The sequence below is a fragment of the Passer montanus genome, unplaced genomic scaffold (genome assembly GCF_014805655.1).
Source record: "Passer montanus isolate IOZ18808 unplaced genomic scaffold, ASM1480565v1 scaffold44, whole genome shotgun sequence".
Taxonomy (NCBI): domain Eukaryota; kingdom Metazoa; phylum Chordata; class Aves; order Passeriformes; family Passeridae; genus Passer; species Passer montanus.
The window spans coordinates 7,055,677-7,067,386 of NW_024369262.1; positions in this window are offsets into that span (position 1 = coordinate 7,055,677).

The window sequence follows — 11,710 nt, forward strand, 5'->3', positions numbered from 1 at the left end:
CAAATTGATTATTTGTGCAAATTTAACAACTGTTTGCTTACAGATGCAAATGCTTATTGTCTAACTTGAAATAAGTCTTTAGGCAAGTTCCCTATGCTGGCAAAGAAGGCCCAGTGCATCCACTGCTCTGGCATTTACACCTGAGATTAATTAACCCTGGTCAGTTTCTCCCTGTGCTCAGGTGTGACTCAGTCCAGCCTTCCCCAGAGCCCACCACCTGAACCTGGCTTCTGCCAGCTGGTGCTTCAGCGGCTCATTCAGCCCCGGGAATCAGGCGTGCTGGGAGCAGGGCTGGCACATCCCCGGCCTCCCGTATTCCCCCGGCTCCCTCCCCTCCACAGCGCCCAGCCTGAAGCAGACCCAGGCCTTGCTGGGACGTGGAACACCCACCTCTAGTGCTCCATATGTAATGAGAGTCACCAACAGTCCGCTCCGCACAAACACCGAGCCACGGGGAAACTGCTGCCGAACTGCCGTGACCACGGGCGGCGAGGAGAAGCTCCGAGGCACAAGCGCTCGGGCACGTTTGACTCGGCCCAGCCGAGCAGGACCCGGAGGGGAGACGCGCAGGGAAATCCCTTGACTGTAACGTGTCATTGCTTTGGCAGCACTGTGCTTCCCCTGCTAGGGAGCTGTCATCTCCGTGACACTCCAGGCATCCCTGAACGGGCAGCCAGCATTGGATCTTAATCAAAAATCTCTGCAGGCCAGAGAGGGGAGGGATGTGTTCTGTCTCCGAGAGTGAATCTCACAAGCCATGGTACAGTATCACCTACCAGGAAGCAAACGGCACGGCTCATCCTCTGAGATAAACTCCCGCTGAACTACCTGAGCTTTGCCAGGCAGTTACATGGCTCAGGAGTCAGTCATCTGCTGTTCTAGGGCTGTCAAGAACCATTGCTTTAGCTGGCAAAAAGTTAGCATCATTCTATTGACTTCTAATAGACTTCTTTTGGTTTATCAACTGCTGAGAATCATCTTCAGCCATTTCAAGGTAATAAAAATGTTGTTTAAAAAACTGATAAACTGTCCATGCAATAAAACATTAAAAGCAATTTCAAAGTGCAAGTCACAAGTCTGAAGAGATGCCTATTGCTATTTGCGCAGTAAAACTGACAAGGGAATCATCAAGTGATTTGGTTTTCAGTACAGAAGGACAAAGAGAGGGGAAAATGCTGCTCTGAATTAGCACAGAATTGAGGTGTTCGTGATAATGAGATTAGCAAGATAAATGCAGTGTCACAGTACTTAGCTGCCTTTTCCCATCAGCAGAAGCTGCATTGTTAGCCTCACACTGGAGCAGGGTTACCAAAAGATTGGTAAAAACAGGAATGAAGTTTAACATGGAAAAGCCTCAGATGGTAAAACTAAGGTCTATTAATACCATAGGCTTCTATCTCTGTTGGGAGTAACAGTATCAGAACTGCCAAAACAACTCTCAGAATTCAGGAAGAATTTGTAATCATTCTGAATAAAGAAATATTTTCAAACATCTGTTTGTGGGTCCAGAACAGTGAAAGGCAACTACAATAGTAATAAAAAAAATATCCTTGAGGCAAAGAGCAAGAGAACTTATTTCACCCAGAACAATGACACGCCTCTTAAATTCAGCCCTTTTGCCGCTCTATAAATTGCAATAATTGAAAGAGGGGTGAAAAGCTTAATGCTGATAGATGATTTATTTCAGTCACTAACAGCTTCTGATTTCTTGCAACTTAATAAAAAGGAAATGACCCAGGGTTCTATTTGTGCATTCTCCATTACCATTTCACATCACTTCCACTCAAAGCTTACCTGCCTCAATGAGGAATAACACACTTCTGCTTTGGCTCAGGAGACTCAGAGCTGCTGCCAGCAAACTGTCCAAGATCTCCTGTGGTCTGTGAGTATTCATGTACCAGAAGGATGCTCAGTGGGTTGAGGTGGCAGCAACCCTTTCAAGAGGAGTCAGGAATGCCACCAGCACTGGAAAAGCCACCCAGTGTCTGTCATTTTACTCTTTATTGAAAATATTTTGCTTTCCCCTACTTCCATACAATTAAATTTGCCACGGTGAATTGGCATGCAAAATTGCCCTCTCCATATACATTGTTGTTAAATTACTCTATAATTAGTACTAACATATTGTACTTAGAGCATTTACTATGCTTGATGGTTCCATCAACATAACCTTATTGTGATCTATAGCAGTAAGGACGACAATTAAAATGGTATTACTCACTTTTAAAGAGACACTGACAAGTTCTATCTACATTTGCAAGCATCCTTTCAATCATGCTTAGCCACCTCCATAAACTCTATTAATAATTCTATAGTGCTGATTTCCCTGTGGAGAGAGAGAGAAATCTCTCCCTTTTGGGCAGGATGGGGAGGCAGAGAATCCAGAGCCGTGATGGATACCTGCCTCCCATGGAGCAAACACCAGGGCCTTTCAAATGCCCAGAAAATCAGTGCTGGAAATCCCCCATATCATTCAGCAGGATTTGGGATCCTAAGTTGTCCAGGCTCTTCTGCAAATCCTGGTTTATTGCCCAGGAGGGCAGAATTCACATACCCCCAGGGACCCAAGAGAACAGAGAAGTAATTCCTCTGTTGGAATTTTATCCAGTCACATGGGCCTATTCCCTGTGCACTCTCTCAGAGCCAGGACCAAGATTTAGCCCTTGGTTAGAAAGAGTATTTATACATCTGCTTCATGCAAGCTGAGTGCAGGACTCACCATAAATAGGTAACTTAACACTAAAATTACTCTTTAAATGAAGCCTTCATTTTTCATATGGAAAAGGAAATCCATTGGAATACTAATAGCCTACATCTTTCAGATTTGTATTCAGGTATGGGGGAGCAGGGTGAGGAGGAGAGGTAGAAGTGACCTCAATTCTGACAGTCACATAATTTTGTGGTTCAAAAGTTATTGGAACGTTTCAGAGCATAATGCCCAATGATTTGCATTCCAGAGACCTTCCCCAGAAACTGAAGGATTGCTAAAGGGTGCATATCTCTCTAATGCTTGTGCCCTTTTCTCAAATTAGTGATACTGTCAAGCTCTGATGAGATTGTATCTGACACAGAGCAAAATTATGGTAACAGTCATGTGTGATCTTATCCAGCCCAACTCCTATTTCCATGGGAGTACAAAAGGAAAGAAAGTTCCATTAAACTGTATTTGAGAAGGTGATATTCAGCCTGCAGCTATAGGACTCTATCTGAGCACTACTTATCACATCCTCAGAAAAGAGTAGAAAAAGAAAATTCAGAAACAGCACCAATAATATAAGCAATCATGTAATACAATCCCAGCTACAATTTAGTGCTGATTGTAATTCTAGGTTTCTAGATGCAAGTGAAGGAAACCAGATGGATTTTGGAGAACTGTTTCCACATGTATAATTAAAAGGGTGCTATCGCAGCTGAGGATCTGGCCTCGCTTGTGAGAAGCAGGGTTTGAACAATGTGTTTTGCCTATAATTTGGCTATGGCCAGAACACATCCAAATAGCTTCCCACTTCCTTAAGGGAGGGATGATTAGTGACTGAGAGAGACATGCTCTGAGAGCCATCTGTGAACTGGGATGCGAACTTGAAATCGCCTTCAAACACCCAGTGCACAAAGAGACACACCACACACAGCCACTAAAAATAGGAGGAGTGGGCCTGGATTATTTGTTCTGTTTCTGAGTTCAGCACCAGCTGAGGAGCCTCCTGCTGGGTGTAGCTGCCTCAGGTCTGATGCTTTCAGGGAGGAGCCACAACTGCTGTTGAAGAAGGAGAAGCACTTAGCAACACCTCCAGTTAAGTGTCAGTGGTCTCAAACAAGCACCCTAATATGGATTTAATAAGAATGCCTATGTTAATTATAAATCCATTTATTGTTAGAAGTTTGTGAAAGATTTAATAAGAGACTAATCTAGATGTGTGCTAATTAGCTGAAAGCTGTATGAAGGGTAAAACTCCCACCTGCACCATTTGGCTTCCACCCATCCCTGGTGCCAAGAGGACTGAGCTGGTCCTGAGCTGACCTCACTGCAGAAACACAACTTCACTACAAATGTACAATGACATTCCCATCAATATTAGATACTTGCAAAGTTATATTTGTAAAATCATTTCAATGCCCTACCTGCAATTCAATACCAATGCAATCAGACGAAGATTATGCACATACAGCTATGACTCACTGACTGCCCTGCTCAGCCACATGGTGTGCTTGAGCAGGAGAATATAAAGCAAAGAATTTCCCTTCAAAATATGTGTAAATGCTAAATTCTAATATGTATTTTTTGGAGGACCATCTTTAAACATTTGACAAGCATGTGTTCATTTGCAGTCAGGGTTATCAGACACTGTTAGTTGTGAGCCAAACTCTGCTCAGAGTGCTGACAGCAAGACCAGGACTTGGAGGAATTATGGATGTGATCTACCTTCCTTCCGATGGTTAGGCCAAGAAAACAATAACTTCATCTTTAAAGGTCTAGACTACCTGTTGCAGAGCTCTCTGGGGCCAAGAAGGCTTTTCTGCAGGGAATAAGCATCTACCCATTCTTCAGAGTAAAGGGTTGGATTCCAATTTCTGACCACAAAGTACAGTGACTTTTAGACCTCATGTAAGTGAAATTCAGTCCTCTTACTCTGACCAAACAGGTATTAGAGAAGAGAGTTTTGACTTGAATAACAAAAAGATCCAAACTCCCCTCAATAGCTGTTAAACGAAAAATAATTCAGAATGAGACTAACTCATGTTAACATTAAAACAACATGCAGGGGAAAAAAAGTGAGAAAGCAAGCAAGCGAGAAAGAAAACTTGATATAAATCAAGCCTAAACACTCCACCAATCATCAGCTCTCTAAATCAAGAAATCTGACAGATTTTCCAAGTGAGAATCAATCTTCCTGTCTCTGCAGTAAGTGTACTATAATCCTTTTTTCAGCACAGTACAGAAAACGTAACTGCCACATTCAAGATTTATTGAAAAATGTTCTGCCAGACTGTTTGAATGCTGCTGTTCCAAATGTTTTTAAACAAGAGGTCAGAAGAGTTTTCATGGCCCTTCTTCATCCTCCTCTGCTGTCCAAAATAGCTTTGGTGGAAGATAGTTCACATAGTTTGTGTGCCTCCCCAACTATGTGTCCAGAACCTGAAGTGATGCTCCTGCCAGATGCCACCCCCTCACCTCCTGGGCAGGGCAGATGCTGCTGAAAGCACAGAGAGGTCAATGTGGAGGAAAGGAGAAAAAAAGCAAGGACAGTTAAATAAAAAGGAAGCCAGTACTAAATCCGCCTCACCCCAAGCACTGCCCCTGCCTTCCCTATCTATTGCAGGCTGCAAACCAAAGCTCAGCCCTCAGAGGACAGACTGGGATAGGAAGAGATTCTGACTATAGGCAACAGTACTGGAAAACAACTCCTTAATTCTCAATATAACACAGCAAATCAATGCTGCTGGCATTGGAATCTGTTCATGTTACAAGAAATTCAAGTGATTCTGCAAAAATAACCCTGAGGCAACATGTAAAGGGAGAGGGAAAAGCCATTGGATTAAGAAACTATTTAAATTCAGAAGCCACTGAAAAACCCATCAGCTAAGGTTTCACCAGAGTTTCTAGGGCTATTTTTAAAAGCACACTGATGAGTTGACAAGAGGTATTCTTCTCTTCCCTATTGCTTAGAGCCAAGGGACTTCAGCAGAACCATCCAAGAGGCCACCTCGCAAGCATTTTGTGGCTTGCAGTAGGCACTGGCGCTGTGGTGGTGCTCCTGGGCTGGTGGTGCTGGTCATTGGGCTGTGAAGTCAGCTGAACTGCCATGAATCTGGATTCTTTTGGATACTTGTTTTAGACACTGTGTGCTAACACTGGTGTCCTGGCTCAATTTCAGTTTGCTTGGTTACACCCCAGCAGTCTGCAGCCCCTGCACTGCTGGCTGGGAGGACGATCTCTCTACGCCTTCCTGACCACGATACGGCAGCACTGGTCAGTCCCAGGGGACACTGGGTTTTGGTGAGGGCAAAGTGACAGCCACAAGTCACTTTGTACCCACCAGAGATGTTAAGGTGTGTACTTCCCATGGGAACTTACAGGAATGTCAGAACTGCATGGTTTATCCATGATAACCCAGAGGCGGGGGAAGGCTGCAAGCAGGGATGTGAAGAAGCAGCAGTGTGAGGAGGCCAGGGTTCAGTCAGTGTTGAATGAACAGGCTGATGTTTTTGGAGCTGGCCTGGCCAGGAGGAGGCAGTGAGATGCAACTGAGCTTCCTCACTGGATCTTCAGAGAAGGGAAGTGATCTGGTAAAACTTTTAGGAAATGCATGATCCCACTGGTGAAAAAAAGCAAGCAGAGAGGCAGTTCCTTTCCTGTTTACCCTTTAGTCTCTCTAAAGTCTTACAATGAGAGCTTAATACAGTTTGTTTTTTAACTAGGATAATTTGTATTCAGGAAAAAAGCTGAGGTTTGATGTTCCTTCTAAGTCCATATGATAAAACAGCCAATGTGTCTGTTCAACAGCAGAAGCAGACCTTGCAGGTATTTTTGTTCTACATTAGTAAAGATGGTTATTCTTTTTCAAAAGGCATATATATTTTTATTTCCTTTCTGCATGTATTTTCACCTTCTTATAAGCCAAAGTAACATATTTAATGCAAAAGTCCTGTGAGAATTCCCCCAGAGCTGCAGTGCAGATGTGTCACTGTCCACTTTTCCCATGAGCTGCACCTGCTCCTCACCCCATCAGTCGGGAACACACCCCTGTGGGAAACAGCCTAACATCCCTTCAGGTGAACATGCAGGAAAGATGGGATCTGAGCTGGTGTTCAAAATTTAGCAGGAACAATTTCCTTTAAAAATTAATTACTGCTGACATCTAATGCGATTGCTGCATGTAGGCAGACACCAGCAATTAATTAATTGGCAGTTTTCAAAAAAGAGGGTATTGATTTGTTGTTCCTCATAAGCCTGGAATATTAGATTGAGGACAAGACAATTACATAAAGCAAGGGAAGGAAACTGGCTTTCATGAACGAGACAAATGGAGAGGAGTCTGGGTGTCTCTGGTTTTCTCCTGAATCCCCATTTAGGGTCATACACCAGAAAGACACATTCAAAACAGCTCACTCATTCTTCTGAAAAATTCTTTCCAATAAATAAACTATGCTGTCCCAACCCCCTGTCCACCTCCAGCACAGAGCCACTTGCAGCAGAGCAGGACCTGGCTATGCTGTGCAGTCCAGCAGCCCACTCCTCCACTGGAAAATGTCGACTCTCAGCTCGAGAGCATCTTCTGTGAGTATTTCTGTTCAGTCCTGCTTCCCTGCAAGCTTTCTTCCCTTACAGACAGCTGTATCACATGGAACCTGGGTGACATGGCCAAGGCAGCATGCTGTCAATCACACTCTCTTTATTCCTGGAGCACAACTGTATCTTTTTAATTATCTGCCCTGTTCATCACTCTGTCACACCTCTCTGTTTCTCTTTGTCTGCATACATATTATTTACTCCCCATAAATACTCTTTCCCATGAGATGGAAGCTCACATTTAGGGCATTATGTAAGGGTTTGACTGGCACAACTTCAGTGATTCAAGAGGGAAAACCAGCTGAAAGATTCTGTCCCCCCTGCCAGTCTGTGCACTGCAGCCGTGGAGGGTGGCTGGGCCCTCAGCAGGAGCAGGGGCATTGCTGCTGCCCTGGGCGCCCTCTGCCCCTGCTCTGCCCATCTGTGCCTCTGGCCAGTGCCATGGCTGCCCCTCCTCTGCCACGGCCAGGGGGCACAGAGCACTGAGGTCTCCCACAGCAGAGAATGTAACTGAGCAGCGAATTTTAACTGGTTATGTGGTGTCTGGTGACAACACCGCCAGCACAGAAATCCTGGAGAAAAACAAACAGGAAGATCTCACACAGGAAGTTTCCATGGATGCAGCTGCTGCTTGAGTGAGATAAAAAAATAAAATAGTCTGTCGCCAGAATTTCACATTCCCTTCTCCCTGCATTCACGCGCATGGGGTTTGAAGCTGTTAATTCCCATTTCTGCTCCTGCTGCTCCTCCCCAGAGACTGCGAACGTGCCACCTCCTGATTGACATGGCAGACCAGGGAAAAGGGACGTGATCAGCTTGCCTGTTCAGCATTCAGCATGCTGACAAACAACCCAATACTACATTGCCAGGGAACTAAAGCCTGCCTCAGAAAGCCAAGGCTTCATTAGCAGAAGCTATTTACTTGCTGCCCAGACTGGGAAGACAAGGGCCCCGCCAGCCATTGTGGGTTTGGCTGAGGACAGTGCTCAGACCCAGGTGCTGCAGACTCACTGGGTTCAGTGAACGTGAGAGGAACATTCCAACTCTCAGTGGTACAATATTTTGGCTTGAGTTCCTGAGAAAATCGGGAAAATCACCTTCTTCAACTGTGCTGGTCAGGGGTCACCTTACAGCTCTTCTCCTCATCTTCCATCTCACCTTCTTTCAATACATTTTATCCTTTTTTATTTTTATCCTTTATTTTATTCCTTCCAAGGAATTTGGCAAAATCTTCAAGCCTTATGAGCTACCCAAGTTCTGGTAAGTTTCACACCAAATAAGCCTCCTGCTTGCAGAGGTGACAGGCTGTTTGGGCCAGAGGAAGTCCTCCTCCCTGATGCTGCTGCTAACAGAGGTGTATTCCCAGGCAGCACTGATCTCTTCCTGAGGGTCTCTGGCTTCCTTCCAGGCAGGACTCACTTTGCAGGGAGCAGAGAGGCAGCTCCACCAGGCTCAGTGCAGGGTCAAATTGGTGCAGAGGTGTTGCAGCTGGGTGAAGGAGTGAGAGACACAAAGACACAAAGCACATGGGACAGGAGGGGTACCCAGCAGGGCTGAGCCTGGGAGCCCCAGCAGAGTTCCCATTATCAGCCTGAGATGGCCCAGTCTAGGAGGCTGCACCCTGCTGTTGGAACAGCTTGACTGCATCAGTTACCGACTGTTACAGAAACATGCTGCTTGGTGAAGCCAGATCAGCCTAATTAGAGCATCTGAGAACTCTCAGGCTCAGCACAGCTGATCTCATTGTTTGCTTGGGAAGGTGTATCTGCCAAAGCCAGGCATACACTTAAAAGGGCTTCCCTGCAACTGAGGCAACTCTCAGTATTGTTTTCAAAGGTGACTGCGGCAGATTTGGAGGTGGGAAGGAGAAAAGGACTGTCACATATGTGATTTCAAGTAAGAAGTCCTCACTTTCACTCAAGGACATCACCCAGAGCATGCTGCCCAGGACCACCACCAGCCAGGCTTGGATATCTCCCAGGACAGAAGCCACTCTCCCTCTCTACAGCCCATCCCAGGGTTTCACAACCCTCACAGCAAAGAAGCTTTTTCTGATGTTAAGTGTAATGTTCAGCATTTCCATTTGTATCCATTCCAGTCACAAAGCTGATAGATAAATTTCTGAGTGCTTGATGTGCTCAGATTGTGACACAGAGACAGCAGTTCTGCCCATGGGACTTGCTGTAAAGGAGCAATCCAATCACTGGCAGCACTTGTTTTCACATCACCTGCAGAGAGAACCACTCTTCATCTACCCCAAGTAAGCCCTGCTTCAGAAACATGCTGTGAGTGAAGTCCATGGACAGAAAAAACCAACCTGCCTTTGATTACAAATGCAGGAGCCCTTTGAGTCTCCCAGGAGAGGGAATGGACTCTGGAATGTGGAGCACTGGCACCTTTCATTGTGGCCTGGCATTCCCTGAGCATCTTCTCTGCCAGGCGAGGAGCTGGCAGTGACTCCAGCACTGTGCAGTCTTCTCCCTGCAGCCCAGCTCACACATCCACCAGGGCCACGTTTCCACCCAGCCCCACAACCATGAGCAGTGGGAAGGTTATGGAGTGCCCAAGCAGGGGACTGGTGATTGCAATTATTATTCTGGTTTGTTCTCTCGGAAGTTCCTCTCTGCAGGCAGGGCCTCTGGGCAGAGAAAGAGGCATTGCCTTTCACAACATGATTTCTATCTCCTCCAGACCCAGCTTTAATGACAACAACTTGACAAACAACAAATTGTGCAGCCTCGGGGCTGCATTTCTTTTGCAGCATCTCCCTCCTGTTGCATTGCATTTTTCCTTTGCTATTTAGAACTTGAGAAACAAAACTGATTAGAGATGTCTCACTGGAGACTTTGGTTTCAGGGAGTAGAAGGAAGTAGCACTAAAAGCATACTGAATATTCATTCAACAATGAAATCCTAATTCTCCTTAGCAGCTCTTCTGGGCAACTTCCAAAGTGAGATTTGAACATCAAGGTGAATATTCATTATGTTGCAGTTGGCTTTTTCCTCAGCAGATCTCATTTCTACATCTCATTGCTGCAAATTCTTGTGCACAACTAAACTTACTGCCAGGGCTGAACAGAAGAATAACATCAATGAGATCTGTATGCACAGGCTGGGCAACAAACACTAAAGATTTGTAAATGCAAATTCCAGAGCAGTTTAGTAAATACCAACGACTACCAACTCACCAGTGTAGTCCAGGGCATCCTAATGTCTACTTGAGCCTTTATCACCTTCAGTCATCCACATGCTGTCACCTCAAGGAAGAGGAAGATGAGAACAGGAGCAAGAGCACTGTATCACTGTGAGCTGTACAGCACTTACACAATGGCAGGACTGGGGTCTGTGCTGAGCTCTTCAAACACCTCTTTTCTAAAGAAGGGTTTCTTCACACCCAAAATTATTCCCAGCTCTTCATAAAACAATGTCCCAACTCACTTCAGACATGAATTGCAATGTACATGTGCAAAGAAAATAAAAGTCAGTTTTTATGGAGAAGCTGCCTCAGGGATTTCATTCAGAATTATTGTCTTCAATTTTATTAAAATCAATATGAGATTTTATTACAGTATAAATTAAATGGGAGGCTATTTGCTCCTCAGATACCAGAAGCAATAGTATGAACATCGCTTCAAGCAATGATATTCATCCAGATGTCTTAGCTAATGTTATCCATGTACAAGTGTGGAGTTCCATTTATTTTTCTCTCTTATTTTTTCATCCCTTAAACACCAGCCACAGTTCATGAAATGTGACTGAGGCTTACAGATGATACTCAGATATTTTTAAAGGCTCAGGAAAATCAGAAAGGACTTCAACAAACTATTAAGATCTGTGGGAAATGCTCTACAGTGAGTGATTAAAGAGCTCAATTTGTTTAGTTTATTAAAAAGAAGGTGAAAGGTGGCTTCATTACAGGGTATTAATAGGTTCACAGGGAGAAAAGTACAAGGGACTAAATGGCTTTTAACCTAACAGAGAAAACAGCCACCATGCTCAGCAGCATGCACCAGCCAGGCAGGTGGCCTGGGCAAGGGGTGCTGCTGGGGTGCCCGGCCCTGGCACATCAGCACCACTGCCAGATACAAACCCTGCAGCACACCAGCCTGTCCCCATGTCAGACAGTGGGTTTGGGAACTGAAACAAAGAGATTTGGGTTCACCTGCTTGCAGGCAGCAGCTGAGGTCTGCTAGAGCTGGGAAGCTCTAAGCTCATGCATAGGTGGCAGTCTGGTAATAGCACCGCTTTGAGATTGAAATTTCTAAAACCAGAATGACAAGATGGGAGATTTCATGGAAATGCCAGAGTGTTGGAGGAAAAACGTCAAATGCTGTATTAGAGTAGATGTAAAATAAGCTGTGATAATAGCCAATATCCTGTCAAAGTTGATCTAATAATCACTTAAACTGGACTTAGATGCTTG